The sequence below is a fragment of the Arctopsyche grandis genome, chromosome 7 (genome assembly GCF_051622035.1).
Source record: "Arctopsyche grandis isolate Sample6627 chromosome 7, ASM5162203v2, whole genome shotgun sequence".
NCBI lineage: Eukaryota > Metazoa > Arthropoda > Insecta > Trichoptera > Hydropsychidae > Arctopsyche > Arctopsyche grandis.
The window spans coordinates 18,512,555-18,524,093 of NC_135361.1; the positions used below are offsets into that span (position 1 = coordinate 18,512,555).

General features: G+C 32.7%; 1 protein-coding gene across 1 annotated transcript in view; it reads right to left on the reverse strand.

The window, feature by feature from the left end:
* Positions 1 to 11,170, reverse strand: part of NK7.1 (homeobox protein NK7.1) — a 138,188-nt gene extending 127,018 nt beyond the window's left edge. Inside the window, exon 1 of the mRNA XM_077434176.1 lies at positions 10,868 to 11,170. The gene's annotated coding sequence lies outside the window, so the exon portion shown is untranslated. The remainder of the gene's footprint in view (positions 1 to 10,867) is intronic.
* Between the last annotated feature and the right edge of the window lie 369 nt (positions 11,171 to 11,539).

The following is an 11,539-nucleotide window of genomic DNA, read 5'->3' on the forward strand; positions in this document are numbered from 1 at the left end:
TAAGAAATTACTATCAAAATATAGAGCACCTATACTTAATATGTTATGTTTGTGTGCTGGCCTCCCTTACGCCAACAATGAAAATGCAAAAGTATCTATTATCTTCATTATCCGCAGGATTTAACGAATTTCGGCGACGAATTTGCCAAAAATCGATTTACAAATTGGACGAACCGAAATAGGCAGTGGGGGAATAGCAAACCGGAAGGGGGAGGACTGTCACGGAAGTGCCGAATTGGGGGAAGAGGAGGAGGAGAAGGATTTTCAGACAGACGTGGAAGTTTAATATGATTTTTGCGCGTCGCACGTGAAAGATTCGTAATTAAAAAAGCGCGGTTTTATCCGTGTTTGTTTTAATTAATGTTTTCAATTTTACAATAAACACGTACCCTGATCTCCACCCAACCCCCAACCCTCCTCTCTCCCTACCCCTCACCCTGCCCCGGTCAAATTAAACCGGACAACGGCGGCCAAATAATTAATGCGGTCGGATCGAACGGAGCAACTCGGCAACGAACACGTTAAAAATGTTCGTATTTATGACACGTACGAGTATCTGCGATTGTCAAACTGTGTTGAACACAGAATGCGTATTCGTATGCTATAATACAATACATATACGGAAAGCTAAAAATTGCAAGCCCCGATCTTCGTATTTATAAGACATCCGAAATTGGCGCAGCTACAGATAAAAATGGATGTTTTGTATTCTACAATGTCACACAATACACTAAATGTGTGATAATGGTGACTTCAAGTGTCTTCGATGAACATACACTTGGCAAACGTACATACATGAAATTTATATTTGTACCATGGTGCCATTACAGGTTGCCCTAAAGCGACGCCTACTATTTGAAAGGTTTTAAACTTGTACACATATAAAAATATAGATTATAATTTTAAAATAATATTCAAATAAGGGTGATATATAGATGTTTTAAGGGATTTATATTTATATATAGATTTTTTACTAAGATTTCTGCCCGGGTCGACCCGGGACAGAAATTCCCGAAAACTCGCGGAATTTTCGATATCCCACGTACCGAATGAAGGCGAATATATGTATATATGTATGTATGTACATATTACGGTGAAACTATTATGAAATGAGTGTATTATACTTGTATGGACGATTCCATAATGGAAGAAACTCTTAGATTCAGATAAATATGAGGCAATTGTGTGTTTGACGGTAAATGAAGAATTAAATAAGAAATTATTATAAGAGATATTAAAAAAGAAATAAAAATATACATACATACATGGAGAAAAAAATATGAAAACATATCTATTTTCGTCTCTTTTCACTATCAATTAAACCAGCTTCGACCGAAATCGAAAGAGTATTCCAATGCTGGAAGTATTTTTGCCAAATCTAGAAAAAGGTTTTCGAATTCTCATTTTAATATTTTAATATTTTTATGAAGCTATGAGAAATAAATTCACTTTGATAATTATATTTTTCCAGTTAAAAAATATATTGTTCAATTATTTTTAATATATGTATGTACATAATACATTTATTTATAAAAAATATATTAAATTGAAAAAAAAAATACATCATATGTCACGGGATACCGAGAATCCCGGGGACGATCCCAAGCTCCATCCCGTGACCCAGGGATTGAAACAGTCCGGGATATCAGAAATCTTAGTAAATACACACTTATGAAAGGAACGGCAGCCGGTTTCTATTTGGAAAAAAATGGGTTCACTATTGTCAATTTCTATTGTCAACCTTTTTTTTTTGACCTCTAGTTTTGTAGGATAATAATAATAGTTAGCCCTGTTTCTTGAAAAATGGAAACGCCACTTTCGAAGACTACTTAATAAAAAAACTGCTAATTAAAAAGTTGAAGATAAAATAAAAATCCATTTGAATTACGGTGTGAATTATCAGAGAGCTTTTAGTTTCTACTCCGAAATTGAAACCAATGGTAAAGTTCATTGAGATGTGGGAAAGTTTGAGCATCGCCACTCTCTTATCGATATAATAGCGTAATCGCGTACGAAGATCCTATCTAAAGTGATTCGTGCACGCAATAAATGTCGACACAATTTTCACGCATAGACGCCGTCAATCGAAAAGGCCAACACTCGTTAACAATAAAGTGTGTGCTATAAACATCGTACACAAAGTACTCGTATCCCATGCAATATAAACACAGCTAATTTAAAATTCATAGACTCAAACTTTACGGTTTAAAACCTAGCAGATGCAGAAGTAAAATGCGGCACTATTGTAAATCATCAGCTAGCAAAATTAATTTAATAGTGGTTGCGTTAATTCTAACCACCAAGAGGTTCCTTAGTTCTAGCCCTGGGTTGACCTCCATTGAAAATAATTTATTCGGAAGTATTTCTGTGTTGCTAATCAGACGTCCATATTTGCGACTCAAATTCGATCCTTTTCTATCAGAGTTTTCCAATTTATCTGATTTCATTGTTGAAACTGTTTCTCAACAAATTAACAAAAAACATCCTAACCACCATGTCACCACTATTTGAATATGATTTAAAAAAATTGGAATCTTTAAATTTGTGTATATATATATATATACATATGTAAAAGTTTAATACCACAGGTGTAGCTCAGAGGTAACCCTTAATGGAATATAATATAAAATAGCAGTTTTATTTAAGATGAAGTTTGAAATTTTTATAATCTTCAAATAGAAATAAAGACAATATTCCGATATGTGTATGTTCCAAAGATGAGCTAATTTATAATATTTATTTATAACTTATAATATGTTGATATGAAAATCCCTCGGTATCATTATTGATAGATTTCAATTTACTTGCCCGAAGAAAAGATGCGAATATAGATGAGAATATTCAAAAAATACTTGAAAACTTTAAAATAAGCTCTGTCGAAGGTGAGAATAAGTGAAATTATATAGTTTTCTGTAATGATGTTTTAAGATACCTCCTTCCGAAAATAATATTAGCAAAATCGTTCAACCAGCTCCTAATCATTGAAAATATATTTAAATCATATTTTATTATAAATTGTAAAGCGTTTTAAATATGTACATAAATGATAATTGATTAACGAAAATAAACCAATGACGTTTTATTTAGTTTAACTGTAAGACCAATAACAGTTTGAGGATGTGTATTTTTTCGATAACACAAACTCACGTTTTAACTCGCGTTATGTCATAAAATCTCATGGGGAAGGTATTTCTCCGTTAGTTATTCCATCGAATATTGCAGGGGATTTACCTCCTACGAAGTTTAATTCCGAACTGTAACACAGTAACTAAACAGACGTTTTTCAATTTAACATATTCTACTATTTTAAATTTTGTAATACAAACAAACCCTTCACTAGCTTCTGTGCCACCTTTAAAACAAACCGCAATGTCCAAAGTGTTGACCGAAATATTATTCAGATACGGAAAATATACGCATAATATTTAATTAAAAATCTCCATTTATCAAAGGTGAACGTTCAAGTGTGAAACTATCAACGTCGACAGTGCGGCGCTTTAACCCTTTCACGAGCGCGCGCGTTTTTTTACACAAAAAAATCAAACTGCGTCTATGATGATAATTATTATTTAACGTTCCAAATTGCTCGACACTCGAGCCGTCAAGGATGACGTCTTCGAACACCGAAAATCACTTAATCGATTGATTAATTCGCGAAAACGGTCGAGAGTCACTCACAGAAGCGGCCACTTGACTCTTCGACATTTTTTTTTAGTTTAAATATATTTTTCTCTCTAATGCAATTGACCCTTACGATAAGCTGCATTGCACCATCTCCGAAAACGATTTGTATTTTAGAAGAGAAAATTTCGACAAAAAGACGATTTATATTCCAGATCTTCATTGCATGTGCCATCATGTGGAAAATTCGCTGCGGGCAGTTGTGCAATTTAAAATTTACATATGTACGCCTTAAATAAGCATGAAAGTAAAAAATAACATAATGTAGACAATATCTTAGTTCATGTATTGAGATAAGAAACAAACTGCATCTCATGATGAGAAAAATGTAATGAAATCGTAAATGAAAATGGAATATCAATAATACATAATTTTCGCTTTTGATCTACATATATCCAATGATATATTTGACAAATTCAAAAGATAATATTTATTGATTAACGGCTAAATTATATTATTACATACTAAACAAAATATAAGTAGCTATATATTTGTAAGTATAAAACCATTCAAACAAATATGTACATATGCTGTAGTTGTTGTGTTTGAAGCATCACTTTTGAAAAACCAAATATGAAGGAACATATACTTTTTCAAATGATATATTTTATTCGATCAAATAAAATACAAAAATAATAGACGATTTCATATGGCTCAATCGATATTATTTCAATAATTTCATCATGTGAAATATTTCAGAAGTGGCAAAACCAATTAAAAGCAACTAAATAAACAAAACTATGTATGTACAATTTATTTTTATTACCAGCATGTTACTGGAACCGACGGCATGCAATAATAACATTAAAGTCGAATAGATTCAACTTGTATATTTTACAATCCAATTGTACATATCGTTTGTTCATGAACATACTAGTTTGTTCATACATTATCCAACCTGGCTTAGTTATACTGTACGGCAAAAGAGTTAATTGACAAACGATCTAGTTTGTTCATGCGCAAACTACATAAGTTTGAGTATTCTCAATCGTTCATCTTCCATGTATGCGAACCCTGGATTAAAATCAGCAGCAAACCTTTAACAATGCATTTACAACATGTGAACAATGAACAGCGCGCTCTGGGTCGGCTCTTTACTCATAAGTAGAGGTAGGATAGTCACAGTGCTATCCATTGTTCGGCAAACCTTCAACAATGCATTTACAACCTTTGAACAATACACGGCCCCCTCAAGCTCCGGTGACTACTCATAAGCAGAGATAGGCGCGAAAATACGCTGAAACGGGATCCTATTGTTAATTTCTATTGTTAACCTAGAGAGCAAAAAAAAGGTTAACAAAAGAAACCCATCTATTTCGATCTGGCGCATCCTACCGCCACTCACTGCTCATAAATAAAGATCGGACCGGAATCGTGCTTTTTCCTAGGATAAGGGCGTTTTGGGTCTATTTACAAAGCTAGAGTGCAAAAAAAAAATTCTTCATAAAATTGGACAAAGCACAGTGAACAATTAACAATGAACGGCACGCTTCTGGTCCAACCTCTACTCATAAGTAAAGAGCGGACCAACTTTGCACCGTTCAATGTTCATTGTGCTTTGTTCATTTTTATGATGAACCTTTTTTTATGCTCTCTAGCTTTGTAGTTTGCCCTGTTTCCTGGAAAATAGACCCAAAATGCCCTGCTTCCTGGAAAAACGCACGCTTCCAGTCCTACCTCTACTCATAAGACGCCTGATGGGCATTATTTGAAGATAGATTTGTACTTTGAGCATATAAATTAAAGCCTATAGTTTGTGTCTTAACAAACTAGTAAGTTCATAAACGAACCGGAGTGAACACGGACTATAACATACATCTAACATATAAATTCGAAAGAGACTTTATATGTATGTCAATTTGTTTGTTTGTTTGATTCGTAGAATCCGTGACGTTCAATTTAATAAGAAAACTAATGAAAATTCAAATAAATTTAAATAAAATTAAACTATTCAAATAAATTTAATAAAATGTTGACTATTAGACTGGCCATGTTTAAGCGGTTTATATTACAAATAACGAGCAAAGCCGGGTAAAAACACTAGTATATATTATACATATAGAATTTTCCGGCATTATGTTATTGCAGACAGGTATGGAGGTTTATGATCGCGAAGTTTAGCGAGGATGAACCTCACCGTCCTGGGGCTGGAAAAAGCTCTGCTAGCAGATTAAAGCCCGTTCGCATCTCTGAGTCAATAATTCATAATGGGTTCGGTGTGGCCAGCTCGCTCGTTTCGCGTTTAATTAAACAAATGAATCAACGAGGACCGCGAACGTGTCTATTTATTTACATGATGTATGGGGCATGGGCATGTGCGCCCGATGTGGACCCACATTGAATTGAACACGCAGACAAACGTACATATGTACATATGTATGCTTATGTACTCATACACCGATTAAAGTATCACTTGTACGTGTTATTGTAGTCTCGTGTGGTCTTAAATATGATAAAGTTCGGTAAATGGATAAATCCAATAGTGCAATCCCATATGAAAAATGTTGATACTGGATGTTTCGGTACAAAAATTTGCATGATAAATGTATAATAATGTCATTAAACACAAGAACGTGCTCAATTTTGATTAAAATTCTGATAAAAATATAACCAATCTTGATTGTATAATAAGAGTATACAAGGCTTGCCAAAACCTAGACGAAAATTTCAACCATTTAAAAATAGTTCTAATTTTAAAGTCAATTATTTAATTGCAGTGTAATTGTTTTATACCTTCATACACATTTTTTCCTGAATTAAACCTCAATAAAAGCAAAAAAAAATTCTTACTTACCTCAATAATTAAGTCGATTTTAAATATAATACGAATTTTTTGTAATTGTATACTGATCACAAGCGCAACTTTTAATATACCCATTGTTAAGTTAATTTACATTTAATTGGATATTTTATTATACACTACATATACTAATCTACTAATTAACTCACTCATACACTTCATATTTCAATTAGGCATATATGTACATATGTATATGTAATACAAAACGCATATTGCTTACTTTCATTAATCTCATCTGAAGAGTGCAATGTGTAATGATTTAAACGTGTATTTTATTAATATCATTTGAGCGTCGACATCCGATAAATAAATGTGTCAAATGCACATTGCAATAAACTGTATATTAAACTTGAAAAACGACCATTGCATTATCCGCATACAAAGTTGTCCGAGCAATCTAGATACTAAACGGCCGAATTATTGGCGGCGATTCAAGCCGTTCAAAAAGACCAAAAGAAACTGGGGACGGGTTCCAGACGAAACAAACGAACTTCCAGCGGGTTTTATCCTTCTGGATTCGAATCCCGACGACTCGTTCTAATTGTCGGAGCTTTCACACATCAAAAGCTCGCGGCGCTAATGGCTCGGCGCTCTAGGCATGTCTGACACTTGACGGCAATTAACTCGAGTGAGACGAAAGCATCACGAAAAAAAGACATCGCCGAAGTAGAAGAAGACGAAGAAAATAATAAAAAAAGTCGAATAGAAGAGCAGACGCGGATGACCAACCATCTCTACTTTGCGAATAATAATTATAGAATGTCCAAATAGAACAAAGCGCAGTGCAGACAGAGAGATCGCAGTAGATGAATGCGATTTGTACAATAATGTTACTTTGTATTGAATGTGGCGTGACTAGCGCCCTCCCTGTATAATCCCAGACTTGCTATACTAACATGCGATCGAATACGAGTTTTTGTATTCGAGATGATCAACAAAGAGCGGACTGACTGCTCGAATCTTCTCATCTTGTTCCGAACAAAAACTTTCAAACAATTCTAACCTCTTATCGAACCATCTTATCATATCAGTTTTTTTAAAATGGTTTTGTATTCCCGTAAAAAGTAAAAACCGAATTTAATTCCTAATTTAAAAAACAAATATATATGTACTTGTGAAACCGACGTAATAAAGTGCTCTAAAGAGGCGTTGATAAGTACAACAAGTGCCGTTTTTAATCCTTTACTGTGAATTGAAAGCAATTAGCATATTTTCCAAAGCAAAAAAAATAAGTAAAACGCTCTAAGTACCTACTGATATAATATAATAGTATTTTTCTAAAAGAAAAGATTATTTTATTTAAAATAAAAAAAAAGTTTGATAGCTAATTGTATAGAAATATTCCACTTCACTTAACAACCACTTTAAAATGTTGATCTAATATATAATTTCGAAAGAGACTTTGTATGTATGTTTGTAAGTTTTGGTTTGTAGAATCCGTGACGTTAAATTTAATAAAAAAAAAAACAAATAAATATTGAAATAAATTTAAATAAAATAAAGCTATTCAATAAAATCATAGATTAGTCATGTTTAAGCGGGTTATATTACAAATACCGAGCGAAGACGGGTAAAACCACTAGTAATATAATACAATAAGAAAGAAAAAAAAGTAATTTTGAAGAGATAAAAGGTATATGTATGTACATACATGTGCACAACACCCATTGAATATAAGTTACTAGAAAAAAATCCAATAAATAAATAATTAAAAAATTAATTAGATTGCTTTGTCATACGCAAAACAATAATACTGTAATTGATGTTAATGAATCGCTTATAAATTGAACTAAAAACATAAAATTACTATTTACATACATAAATTACGAACAAGGTGTTTGGTTTCGATACATTAAATTAATCAAACACATACATATGTACAGCTACGATACTCTCAAAATGTAAATATATTAAAAGTTTTGATACAATTCCATATAACCGTGTTTGTATGTATATAAATATTTTTATACCTAATTAATTAACAGAAATTAAAATTTTCCATTTAAAAAAAATGTATAGAAATAGTCAGGCAGTTTCAAAACGACATATGTATAAAGTTTTATCACTGCTGAAAAAAAATGTTGCAGATCTGCGTTCTATCCATCACATATGTATGTATGTCAAACGCTCGCGGTGAATTTTGAAAAATTTTAATTGGACGATGATGTGGTAGATTGATGTTTTCAAAGAGGGTTTCCTCCAATTATAAACACTCATAAGCACTTCTCAAAATGTGTCGCCCCCCGTACAGCAATAACATAAATTTATTTATATTTATCTTTAAATACATGCACGTATGTATACACACGTGAGCATTTCAATCTCTGTAATATATAATCGGCGCTGACTTATAAACGTTGACAAATAAATTAATGGTCTAATAGCGGAACCTTTAGCACCATTCACCGATAAAAATAAATATAATTTTGTAATAATATTCGAAGCGGCAACGCACGGGTGGCGAAATGTCGCATAATAAATGTCAAATTGCATTATTCATTAACGGACTTTTATTAAGTTTCGCGTTTTAAACGCTCAAAAGAAAAACAAACAACTTTCCGGCAACGAAAGCTTTTCCGTTCCTTTGAACTTTTTCGCGATTAAACGTTTTGATTGTAGTTTTATGGCTTTTCGATACATCACTTAATTTTTACTGTTCATTAAAAATAAAACATAAATAATTGCTTGCAACTTTTGAAAATCTATTTAAGATCGCCGTTAGACACGCTCGTGTCATTTTTGAACATCACAAGCGTTTAACGTTAATTAAAGCATAAACACACACATCGTTGTAAGATAATTGCTCAGGTCGCAAGATCGAGTCGTCTTTGATGCAACAATCCAACCATATTTCCTCAATTACATTATGAAATATTGTACAAGATGAGTCAATGCGCATAAAGTGCCAATAAACGATATGAGAAAATTCCTTTATAATAAATAAATATATTTATGTCCACTTGGCGGTGTCTATTTCATTATTATTCATCCATATACTAAATTTACGCATTATGTGCGTTGCATTGAAAATTAAATCAGATTTTATAATCGTTCGTGTATGCGCCCGCACTCTATTAAATTACATTCGTGTTTACGCGGTGGCACTTCAATCTATGTACATATGTACATATGTATATCTTTTAATTGATATTATTTTTTGATATGATTAAAAATTTATTATAAAATGTTTTATTTATTAAATGAAACATTATTACATAGTCTTTATTTTCTATATAATAAAATATTTTTAATTAATTATTTTTAATGAATTTGAACGTTTCGTAATCGGCCATATTTCCGGCTTTGCTTTATATAAATTTATAATTAACTTCACTTATATACCAAACTTAATTATACCATTATAATAAAATTCAATGCATAGATATAAATAAATACCAAGCTAATTTATCTAAAAGATCAAAGAAACTTAATTACAAATCGCAAAACTTTGCCAAAACGGCTCCGTCGATAAGTGTACTCAATTCCAACATTCTCAAAATGCCTAGAAAATCTGCAAAATTGTCATATTAATTAAAACTTATGAAGAGTATTTTTATATACTTTTGTCTCATTTAACAAACAGAACGTATTTATGAACATTTTTTTAATATTGAATTAAAAAATCAGATCAAATTAACAAAATTGTAAATATAGAATTCATTGAACGCCTACATATATACATACATACAAATTAGATATGGATTTCTACAAAAGGATCAAACCTACCAAAACCAGACAATTGAAACATTATGAACATCATACACATAATGAACTTGTATATGTATATATATTTTTATGTATGTATGTATGTTTTATTTAAAGTACGTTTAAATTTTTTGGCCATATCGACGAATTGGGGATAGTTGTCAATGTGACTCAATATAAAAAATAAAATAACTATTTTGCGCAATTTACATACGAAATTACTTGAAAATAGTATTTTTGCAGAACAATATATGAGCCGTTATATTTAAAAGTGGCGAAAGTCCACTTACAAAAGAAGCATTTTGCAAAACATTAAATATATAATAATTTTGCGTTTAACAATATTTAAAAATACTAGAGGCCTGTATGTAATACGTTTATTTTGCTTTTCCGAGATTACGGACATATCGAATTAAAAGAAGTCATAACAATTCGTGAATCAAGTCAAACAGAAATAGTGTTTTTGAAACTGAAGATTAAACTTCCGCCAATTTTAAATACGACGGCTCATATGTAGAGTTTCAGGCTGTGCTCAAATAAATATAATAATATTGTTTTAGCAACGGTTAAATAGAACATTGTAAAAGTTGCCAGTGACAAATCGCGAGCAAAAACTTTCATCGATCGATAATAGCAAAGTAGCGAAGAAAATTTGTCAATGGACGAAAGCTCGAAACTTACTTCCGAAGAGAACGTAAACATTGGGGGTGAGCGAATCCCGGCGACTTTTCTCCGATATCCGAAACGTCACGGCACTGAAACTTCACAAATGCAACCTGACAGTCCGAACGCGCAATATGACAGCGGATAATAAAGAGTCCAGTGAAAAGTAGATTTGGGGGTTGATGTGACACGCGTTTGTTGACAGCCGGTGTCGGCGCACTGTTCTCGAGTGACAGTAGCAATGTGTTGTTGGCGCATGCGCACACGTGTTTATGAGAGCGCACGTGCGCAACGCACGCCGCTCACGGCCCCACTGAACTCACAGGGGCAGCCAAATCGCTTAATTTTATGAGTTGTTGCCTCCTACACTCGCTCGCCAACATTGTCCGTGCGTCAACTGTAACGTTATCTCCTTACAGTCAGCTCTACACCAACATTTCTTGCTAAGTGATGATAATTCCCCGTGCGATTGACCGTTTCACATTGTATGTAGAACATTCGATTCACATGTAAACAGCTTTTATCCCATTTGATCCCACAGGGCCGATTTATCGGTCCCTGTTTTCGAACACATTTTGAAGTCATGTTTTATTTTATTTACCATCGCCGAAAATGGTTTAATTTAAAGCTATGTCATTACTGCATATTGAACATCTCGAGATAACCAGGTATCAGTTTTCAAGTATTTTA